The sequence below is a fragment of the Tupaia chinensis genome, unplaced genomic scaffold, assembly GCF_000334495.1.
Source record: "Tupaia chinensis unplaced genomic scaffold, TupChi_1.0 Scaffold000007_1, whole genome shotgun sequence".
In the NCBI taxonomy this organism is placed as follows: Eukaryota; Metazoa; Chordata; class Mammalia; order Scandentia; family Tupaiidae; genus Tupaia; species Tupaia belangeri.
In genome coordinates this window covers 794,328-805,609 of record NW_006159436.1, presented here as the reverse complement: position 1 = coordinate 805,609, position 11,282 = coordinate 794,328, and the positions used below count along the sequence as shown (strand labels likewise).

The following is an 11,282-nucleotide window of genomic DNA, read 5'->3' as shown; positions in this document are numbered from 1 at the left end:
TCCCTATATCAAATCACTTTCATTTTTTGGTGCTTTCCAAGTGAATTGCAGATGTCCACGTCCCTCACCCCTGCCACACGTCAGTCATCACGCCTGTCACTCCCACGAGTGGAGCCTTTGTCCCTGTGGTTTTGCAGACATAGCAACGTCTGTGCATGGTGAAATGCACAGATGCCACCTGCACCCTCTGATGAACTTGACGACCACGTTCCCCGTGCAGCCCAAAGCCTTGTCACAATCATTGTAGACCACTACCATCACCCAAGAAACCTCTCTCGTGTCCCCTCTCAGTCATTCCCACCCCTGTCTCTCCAAAGGAAACTATGGTTGAGATTGTTTTTACCGAGGTTAGCTTAACCTATTCTGGACCTCAGTGTGGATGAAGTCGCACGGTCGGTCGGTCCGTATGTTAAGACCTGTGCTGCCAGCTGCATTCCTTTACCAGGATTGTCGGAACAGAATACCACAGGCTGTATGGCTTACATAATAGCCACTGACCGTCTCCGCACTCTGGGAGCTGAAAGTGCAAGGTCAAGGTGTCAGCAGGGCCGGTTCACTTTAAGGAAGGCTCTGTCCAGTGTTCTCTTCTGGCTTCTGAAAGCTCCTCGTTTGTGGCATTGTAACTTCAGTCTCCACGTGGCATCCTGCCTTCCTATACCCACACTTCCTCTAGAGGACTGGAGGCTCTCCTAAGGATGCCTGTCAGGGTTGGGACCCCTCTACTGCAGTCTGACCCCACCCTAGCTAATTATATATCGTGATGGCCCGGTTTCCTAGGAAGACTACATTTTTAAAGAACTGGGGGGATTAGGACTGCAACGTCTGCATTTTGGGAGGGTTGACATCCCCCCCGTGACACCACCATCTGTGTGGTTCCATGTGTCGGTATTTGGCTCTTTATGGCTACGTAGCGCTCCATGGTGTGACTAGGCCGTGGTTAGTGGAACCAGGATGATGGCCGGCACCGGCTTTGACTGTGGTAAACAAAGCTGCAAGGGACGTATTCGTACAAGTCTCTGTGTGGACATGCACTTTTGTTTTTCCTGGAAACATACCCTGACCCTTGCAACTGGGGGATAGATGTAGAGAGATGTTTCTTTGGGGCCAGAAAGCCCAGCTGGTGGGCTCCTCTCTGCCCCCTGTCCTGCCTGGACAGCCCTTTCTCAGCCAGGAGGCCACAAAATAAACCCCAGGTCCCACCTCTTAAAGCTGGGCAGCCTCGTCGTGTCTGTTCTGTGAGATTTGAGGTCAATTTGTTAGCTTCCCTGGGAGGTCCGTGATGGCTTCCTCAATGAACTAAAGGCTGAGAACCTGGTGTGAGGGACAGCAGGGGAGGTGGCTGCGGGGGAGCCTGTCCTACCCCGGGACGGTGATGACAGCTGGTGGAGGACAGGACGGCAGACAGAATCCTGGAGAGCTGTGGAGAGATGGGGAGAGTGGCAGACCTGACTCCATCATGGTCACCTAGCAAGGCCTGGGGCTGGCCTAGCCCGACGTCCCCCTCCACAGAGCAAAGCAATGAGCACCTTGACCTCTTCCAGGACAGCGTAGGTCCTGATAGCGACACTGAGAAGCTGTAACCAAACCAGAGTGTTGCCGCCAAGCCGGAGAGGAGAGTCCCAAAGATAAACATCATCCATGTGCTGCATTCTCGAGGGGCCAGATGTGCTGATAGACGTGCGAAAGCCTAGCCTGTAGCAGACGCCTGTCTCAGAGGTCCCCGAGGGCCAGCGATCGGTGGCCGGCATCTAGATGCACAGCTACACTCTGCAGTAATCTCGGCTGCCAGTAAGCAGAGGGGCTTCCCAGGTGAGGAGTCCCTGTGGTAACCCAGATCAAATTCTAAGACAACCAGGAAGTCTTCTGGGGCTGGCTCACCTTTCGGGCTGTGAGTCTGGGATATATGATACCATACCTCCCAGCCCCACGGGGGGTCCCACACCCTCCTGGACAGCCTGGCTGGGCTAGCTCGCAGGGAGGGGATACTGCTTGACACGAAGTTCTCGGGTGGGAGTGTGGAGGTTTGGATGTAGGAGGCCGCCCAGATCCCTAACTGTAGCTCTCAGCGCTCTCTGGACCTAAGACTTTCTTCCCAACCTGTTCAGAGTCCCAAAGAGCAGTAAGGGGGGCTGTTTACAGAAGGAGGGAGTGGGCCAGCCTAAACAGTGACAGGGATACCACTGTCTGGATAGTAGAAGAAAACGTGACATACCTTAGGATGTGAAAAGTGTGTTCCAGTGCACTCACTTTCTTTCTTTCCTTTTTTTTTATTTTTAAAAAGAATTATTTTATTTAACTTTATTTATTTATTTTATTTTGACCAGAGAGGGACAGAGAGAGAGAGAGAGAGAAAGTGAGAAAGCAAGCCGCCAGGTTTGGGATTCGAACCACATCGGCCATGTGGGAGTCCAACACCCTTAACCACCACACCACCTGCTGGCCCCTGCACTCGCTTTCTCAAGCACCCTGTCATACATCTCTTTTTGCTGAGCCCAGACAGAAAAATCAAGACTACTTTTTTTTTTAAGTTGTGTTTTTGAGTTTTTGTTTTGTTTTGTTTGTTTTTACAGTGGTAAAATGTATACACCATAACCCTTAACCCACTTTAACTAGTTTTAAATGCACAGTTTCATGACATTAGGTATAGTCATAATGTTGTGTGACTGTCACCACTGTCCATCTCTGGCAACTTTTTTTCTTTTAAATGTGTTACTTATTATTTTTTATACATTCAATCAGTGTACGTTACTTAGCTTGTAAAGAAATTTACCCAATATGAAATACACCTCAGACCAGTCAGTTTAGAATACTACACACGTTGTCATCACCAGGTAAGAAACCATGTCTGTGTCCCACAGATGTCTTACTTGGCTATTTTTTCTCCCTAATTTCCTTCTCTGGCAACTTTTTTATCATCCCAAACTGAAACTGTCCTCATTCCCCTGGCTCCTTAGCCCCTGAGAACCACCCTTCTACTCTCTGTCTCAATTTAAATCTACTTCTGAGAAGGCATGTTCTCATCTCAACATTGTCGTTGGATATTTAAGTTCCTTCTAGCCAGCCAGGCTGGAAGCCAAGCAAAGTCCCATTCATTGGGCCCTTTGAGCAATTTCTTCTTTGACTTTGGCCTGCCACACAGAGCGGGACTGGGAGATTGGGAGTAGCTGTTCCCTGCACAGCGCCCCCCTCTTCCACCCCGCAGTCCACATCTTAGTAGTGACTGCACACACTCGACAATCATTTATTGATCCTTTCTTCTATCCAACCATAAGCTCCATGAGGGCGTGGAGCCTATCGTTTTTGTCCTTACATTCTCAGCTCTGAATATCATGTTTGGTATGTAGGATGCTCGACATATATTTTTATTATTCCACAGATGAAGATGACAAGGAGAGAAAAAGGAAGGGAAAACAAAAAAGGAGGAGGCATGTGGCCTGTGGGCAGCAAGCAGAGGCAGAATACCCCCGAGGTGCCTTTCTCTGAGTGTTGAGTATTCAGTGCAATAAGAAAAGGGAACCAGGTTGGGAAACTTTGCTATCTATTAAGTAAACCCTGACCTTAATATTTGAGGGGTCCCCTTTAAAAATAGTTGAGACTGGGACCAGCAGTTGGCTGGTAATAGCTATGTCACTGGACTCCCATGTAGTCGACCACGGTTCGAGTCCCGGACCTGGTGATTTAAACTCACGCCGTGTGCGTGTGTGCCCAAGATCCCGAGAGGAAAATAAAGAAGAGACTGCAGCGTGGCCATCCCCCCTGGGGGGGTGATTTCTCACTTTCTGTTTCTCTGTCTTTCTGGCGAGCGCACACGCCCTGTAGCAAAAAGGGGCTGGCTCACCTTTCGGGCTGTGAGTCTGGGATATATGATACCATACCTCCCAGCCCCACGGGGGGTCCCACACCCTCCTGGACAGCCTGGCTGGGCTAGCTCGCAGGGAGGGGATACTGCTTGACACGAAGTTCTCGGGTGGGAGTGTGGAGGTTTGGATGTAGGAGGCCGCCCAGATCCCTAACTGTAGCTCTCAGCGCTCTCTGGACCTAAGACTTTCTTCCCAACCTGTTCAGAGTCCCAAAGAGCAGTAAGGGGGGCTGTTTACAGAAGGAGGGAGTGGGCCAGCCTAAACAGTGACAGGGATACCACTGTCTGGATAGTAGAAGAAAACGTGACATACCTTAGGATGTGAAAAGTGTGTTCCAGTGCACTCACTTTCTTTCTTTCCTTTTTTTTTATTTTTAAAAAGAATTATTTTATTTAACTTTATTTATTTATTCGCTTTCTCAAGCACCCTGTCATACATCTCTTTTTGCTGAGCCCAGACAGAAAAATCAAGACTACTTTTTTTTTTAAGTTGTGTTTTTGAGTTTTTGTTTTGTTTTGTTTGTTTTTACAGTGGTAAAATGTATACACCATAACCCTTAACCCACTTTAACTAGTTTTAAATGCACAGTTTCATGACATTAGGTATAGTCATAATGTTGTGTGACTGTCACCACTGTCCATCTCTGGCAACTTTTTTTCTTTTAAATGTGTTACTTATTATTTTTTATACATTCAATCAGTGTACGTTACTTAGCTTGTAAAGAAATTTACCCAATATGAAATACACCTCAGACCAGTCAGTTTAGAATACTACACACGTTGTCATCACCAGGTAAGAAACCATGTCTGTGTCCCACAGATGTCTTACTTGGCTATTTTTTCTCCCTAATTTCCTTCTCTGGCAACTTTTTTATCATCCCAAACTGAAACTGTCCTCATTCCCCTGGCTCCTTAGCCCCTGAGAACCACCCTTCTACTCTCTGTCTCAATTTAAATCTACTTCTGAGAAGGCATGTTCTCATCTCAACATTGTCGTTGGATATTTAAGTTCCTTCTAGCCAGCCAGGCTGGAAGCCAAGCAAAGTCCCATTCATTGGGCCCTTTGAGCAATTTCTTCTTTGACTTTGGCCTGCCACACAGAGCGGGACTGGGAGATTGGGAGTAGCTGTTCCCTGCACAGCGCCCCCCTCTTCCACCCCGCAGTCCACATCTTAGTAGTGACTGCACACACTCGACAATCATTTATTGATCCTTTCTTCTATCCAACCATAAGCTCCATGAGGGCGTGGAGCCTATCGTTTTTGTCCTTACATTCTCAGCTCTGAATATCATGTTTGGTATGTAGGATGCTCGACATATATTTTTATTATTCCACAGATGAAGATGACAAGGAGAGAAAAAGGAAGGGAAAACAAAAAAGGAGGAGGCATGTGGCCTGTGGGCAGCAAGCAGAGGCAGAATACCCCCGAGGTGCCTTTCTCTGAGTGTTGAGTATTCAGTGCAATAAGAAAAGGGAACCAGGTTGGGAAACTTTGCTATCTATTAAGTAAACCCTGACCTTAATATTTGAGGGGTCCCCTTTAAAAATAGTTGAGACTGGGACCAGCAGTTGGCTGGTAATAGCTATGTCACTGGACTCCCATGTAGTCGACCACGGTTCGAGTCCCGGACCTGGTGATTTAAACTCACGCCGTGTGCGTGTGTGCCCAAGATCCCGAGAGGAAAATAAAGAAGATTGAGACCTATCTATTCCCCATCTCAGAAAAATGCCCTCAAAATATTCAGATGCATAAGTGCACTATCTCAGCCAATTCCCAGGCCTCCAGATCAAGGTAGAAAGCATAGGCAGCATTTTTATTTTCATGAAAGTAGCTTTAATTCATAAAGAGCTAGCTACTGACTCATTAAAACTTTGCACTCGATTTTGCCACCAATAATCGCTTAAACCCAAGGAAGCCGAGAGCAGTTATTTCTTGAATGCTTTTACACTGACGCTTTTAAGGGTTCATGTTGCTGACTACAGTTCTTCGCAGTTGTTATTATTCCCATCTTCTGCAGTGCCTCAGGCAATTTTTTTTTCCCTTTTTAAGCTCAGTAGCAATCATTAATTTAAAGAATTGTGAAGTCCTGGAAGAAACATTAAAAATAAAATGTAACATAAGAAAAATGTCATCTTGACTTTTAGAGAATTCAGTTTAAAGAATTTTTACTTTTGGACATAACAGTGACTAAGCTGGAATGATTTGCCTCAAGCCAGAAGGTGGAGAGGACCATCCCTAGAAACCTTCCTGACAGCACCCACTGCAGTGGGACTTAGGGGCTTGCTTAATCTGGCAGGAATGCCTGGTTTGCTCCTGTAGCCTGAAGCATCCAGGGCATTGCTGATTCCCATGGCAGTGTGGACCCAAGCGAGCAAAGTGCCATCAGCTAGCTGGTCTGGGCCCGGGCTTCACTGAGAACTGTGGAGGGACAGAGACCTCCAGTGCTTTTGCCCAGGCTTTCTGGACCATCGTCCTGGACACCTGAGAGCTGCAGGGCTGTTGCCCTGGGCTTTGACTGGTTCTCTAGGAGGGCTTTTCAAAGAGAAGCCTGCCGGTATCCGTGCTGTGCTACAACTCTCAGTGAGGATTTAATGGTGCCATCAATTGTCAGTGTCACTTGATCTCTGGAGAGGACTCTGGGAGCTGAGTCACTTACTGGAACCGAGGAGGAGCTATGGACCTCCCAGGGCCCTCAGCAGAGCAGGAAGGGAGAGCCTTTGGGGCCTTGTCACCCAGCTGTGCTCTAGAGCGGCTTCACTATTACAACGTCAGGACTTGGGGGTTTATGTAACATCCCTTTTCTCAGCAAAGGCAGTTCCTTATTTCTGAACCTCACAGCCCCAGAAGACTCAGTTCCTGCTCTGGCAGCCCCTGGAGAGCATCTCTCTTAACACAGTGTGTCCTTAGGCAGACAGCAGCTCTGAGTCCGGAACAGTGAGGCCAAACGAAGCCTGGGCTTAACCTTTTAAAGCCTTTGTGTGTCCTTTCTTTGGCCCCTTGTCTTTTCTTTCCCTGTCATAAACACAGGGGGAGATGGGGATGACACCCTAAGGCCATTGGTGCTCTTCCTCAAAACAACAAAGCATGAAAACCAAAAAAAGGGAACATTTTTAAAATTAAAAATACCCAATTTAAAAAAAAAACAAAAAAAACAAAAAACAAAAACCAACTTACTTCCCTGAGTAAGAACCTTAAAACTTACTGCAAAGGAGTCCAGGAAAACATGAGGCTATGTGACCGACCCATGTGGGAAGGTTCCAGATTCACATCTGGAGACCTCCCTGAGTTTTCTAGGCGCGCACATACCCCCCGATCCTAGGCTGGCTGAAGCTGAAGTGAGGATTGGTTCACGGCAACCAAGACTGTTGGAATTGCTGTCTCTGTCTTTCTCTGTCTCTCTCTGCCTTACATTTTTTTCTGTGTCTCTTTTGCTCATGGAAGAAATGGATAAATAAATTAAAAAAAAAAAAAACCTTACTGTTGAGAACAATATGCAATCATGCAAGAGCCACTATTAAAAAATTACGAGCTAACTTAAAGGTAGACAAGTTCCATATCAATGTGATGAAACAATGCATGAGAAAATCATTATTTAAAGACACGGAGGTAGTCACTAGTTCATGTTGCCACTGGATGTTGTTTTAGTCTTGAAAAGACAAATGAGAAAATTAGGTATTATGAAGGAAGAAGCCAGAGCAAATGCAGCCATCATAATTGCTGCTCAGAAGCAGATGAAGGGCTGCTTATTTGCATTCTAATTGCCGACACTGGGACTCATCGGTGATGCAAGACTCAAAAATAGAAGGCGGCAATTTTGGAGGGACATTTCATTCCCAGTAAGCTATGTGGCCGAGCACCTGTGTGGGTGGTCATTGCTCTAAGTGCATTTTCATGTGTTATCTCGGTTAATCTGAACAGTAACCCCGTGAGACTGGTACAAATTGTTATGTTGATTTTATGGATGAGGAAACTGAGGCCCATAGAAGAAAAGTACATTGTCCAAGCGTCTCTGGTCAAAAGTCGCAGAACTGGGTAAAGTGCCACACAGCAATCCCTTCTCCTTTCTCCTCTTGGGATTTTGGGCATGCACGCACATGTGCCTGGCATAAGTTTTAAGTCTCTGGGTCCAGGACTTGAACTGTGATTTTCCATGTGGGTATCCACACCTTAAGCACCTTCTGGCTCTCAAAAAAATCCAGTGTCTGTATTTTAATAAATAACTTCTCAATGAGTAATTTTTTTTTTTTGAGAAGTTTTTGCTATAGGGCACATGCGCTTGCCAGAAAGACAGAGAAACAGAGAGACAGAAAGTGAGAAATCACCACCCCCCGGGGGGATGGCCACACTGCAACTCCTTCTCCTCCATTCTCCTCTTGGGATCTTGGGCACCCATGCACACGCACTGGGTCTGGGACTCGAACCGTGGTCGACTACATAGGAGTCCAGCGACATAGCCATTACACTAACTGCTGGTCCCCCGAGTAATGTTTTAAGTAGTAGCAGGAGGATTCTGTAGGAGATAGAAAAATATAAATCTTCTAATGACTCTGTCTCCAAGGTTGTCAATAAAAGCTATGGACACTCACTGCTGTTTTAAATCTATCATTTCTTAATCTACATGACTTTGGAGCTCATGAAGGAGGATCCTTTGAGTCACTGTATTTTCCTTCTTCATGAGCTGAATGATCTATTAGAAAGGAGAAGGAAGGCCATCAGATGTAGTGAAAACAGAACAGGATGGGAAGGCAAGGCCCCTGGGTCAGGCTAGATGGGAAATGAAGAGCCCAGGTTTCCAGACTCTTCTCAGATGAGTCCCACCCATTCCTCAGAGGACTGCATGGGGGAGATGCAGCTGCCAGGTAATGTTCACTTTGAACAAAGGCCCTGTGACCAGAGGTTTGAAAACTACTGGCCTTACAAAGCCAGACACTGGGCTATGAGGAACCACTCTGCTGAGAAAGGTGCTTCTTCCTGCTTGGTAGCCAGGAGGGAAGAATAAGGGTTAAGACGAGGCCTTCGCCTTCCCCTTTTCTGGACCTCAGGGGATATGAGTAGCTGGAGGCCAGACGGGAAAGCTGAAGTTATCTGCCCACTGCACCACAAGGCCCCTGATGAGGAAGCTTCCTCCCCACAAATTCCAGGCTGGCTCCTCAGGAGCACAGCGTGAGCTCGGCAACACAGAGGCAGAGGGACCAAGCAGAGGCCTCTCACAGGCCAGCAGGCTTTTGGCCCAGTGGGGCAATTCATCGCCCTCCTCTGTCTCTTACTAAAAATGTGAAGATGAGAAAAAGCAATTCCACCATCTCTAAGTAACAATGTAGGAAAGAAATTCCTTCTCCTGAAAGGACAGGCTTAAGAGTTACACAGTCCTGGTTAGATCCTGCACTTCTGGGGTCCCTTGAAAAGAGACTGCACCTCTTAGGGGCCCAGGAGCTCTGTGAAACAGCAGTTGAGGCTACTTCATGTAGGCATGTAGGCAGGAGAATACCGCCGTTACCCGTCCCTACACATCACCTACTCAGTCGACCGCAGTTCGTGTCCTGGAGCCAGTGGCTTAAACTCATGCCGGGCACGTGTGCGTGCATGCCCAAGATCCCGAGAGAACGGAGGAGAAGGGATTGCGGCGTGGCCATCCCCCCTGGGAGGTGATTTCTCGCTTTCTGTCTCTCTGTCTGTCTCTGTATGTCTGGCGAGCGCACGCACCCTATAGTGAAAAAACCTCTCAAAAAAAAAAAAAAAGTTTGTGGAAAAGTGATAAAGGACAGGTTTATTCTGGTGCAATACATTTTGGAAATTTGCCCAGACCTGTTTCATAATATGCATTTTGCGTTCACTTTTTGAAGGCCCCTTCTATCTCCTGCGGCCAGACACAGTGCGTAAATCAGTGACCGAGAGAGGACAAATTGAAGTCCCTGTGCCATTCTGGGTAGCATGAGAGGAGAGGCAGCATGTTCGCGGGGCATGAGCACACACTTGGGCACTTTACCCAGTTCTGCGACTTTTGACCAGAGAAGTTTGGATGAGACGGGATGGGATGGGATGGGATGGGATGGGATGGGATGGGATGGGATAGGATGGGATAGGATGGGATAGATCAGACAGGATAGGACAGAATAGGAGGGGCTATTGTCTGTACCAGGACTGTGAACAGAACTTTCTGCAGTTATGTCTGGGACCACTGGCCACCCGGAGTTATCGAGCACATGAAACGTGACTAGTATTTCTGAATAAGCGAAATTTTAATATTTGTTCATTTTAGTTAATTTCACATTAAATTTCGGTTGTGCTTGTGGCTATTGGCTCCTGTACTCGGTTTCCCCCGAGCATAGACTGCAGCTCTGGGCCTCCCTAGATGGACATTCTCAGGACAAAGGAGACCATCTGTCTTTGAGGGTCTCTGACTTCATTAGCTCTGTTCATTCATTCATTCATTTAAAGGGTCCTCACTGCACTCTCTAGTATTCGGCAGTTCAGGATCAGAATCCCTGCCCATATGAAGTGCCACTCCGTGGGCTTTTTTTTAACCAAGATCAGTGAGTCGTGGATATCTGTGACAGTCCTGGGTGTTTGAGGGACTCTGACATGGACATTTGATATTTGCAACCCATTTACTCCCTGGACTCACAAGCCCACCCCTAGGGCCTCCCATTCTTTAGGCCCACCCGCTCCCTCACCCTCTGCCTCCCCATCTTTTTCTATTATGACCCTTCTCAGGTACGAGGTCTCCACTCTCCCCTTTCTTTAAAAAATAATATATTTTTAATTGTGGTTACAATCACATAACATTAAATCTACCCTGTTGAACATTTAAAGCATGCAACTCAGCAGTGCAAAGTCCAGTGTTGTACAATCCAGCTCCACAACTGCTTCATCTTGCAAAACCAAAACTCTGTGCCCATTCCATATAAATTCCCCGCCCCCAGCCCCTGCTAAGCACCATTTGACTGTTTTATGATTTTGACTACTTTAGATACCTCCTATGAGTGGAATCATACAGTATTTGCACGTTTATGACCTTCTTATATTTAGCTTCATGCTATCAGAGTTCATCCAGGCCATAGCAGGTGTCAGAATTTGCTTCTTTTTCAAGGCTGTGTGCTGTTCCATTGTAGGTATATACCACATTAGTTGTATTCATTCATCCATCAGTGGACATTTGGAGGTCCTTCTTTTTTACCTTTTCTTCCCTCCCCCCCCCATTTTTCTCAAAAGGTAATGCATAATTAAAATAGCTAAGCAATAATATACTAGAAAAGGAACATTTGTGCCTTTTTTATCCAAGGGAACTTCAAAAAGCTCATAAACAAAGGGATGACTTTATCTTGCTGCAAAAAAAAAAAAAAAAGGAAATCCGTCATAGTTTTTCTTAATGTGCATTCTCCATTAACCTAAAGACACCTTGTATTTTACAAGCAGCAGGA

The 11,282-nt window shown here is 46.6% G+C and overlaps 1 protein-coding gene across 1 annotated transcript in view; it reads left to right on the top strand.

Annotated features, from left to right (window-relative positions):
- The window catches only part of DAPK1 (death associated protein kinase 1), a 235,950-nt gene that overhangs the window by 64,773 nt on the left and 159,895 nt on the right, over positions 1 to 11,282 (top strand). The gene's annotated exons all lie outside the window — the stretch shown is intronic.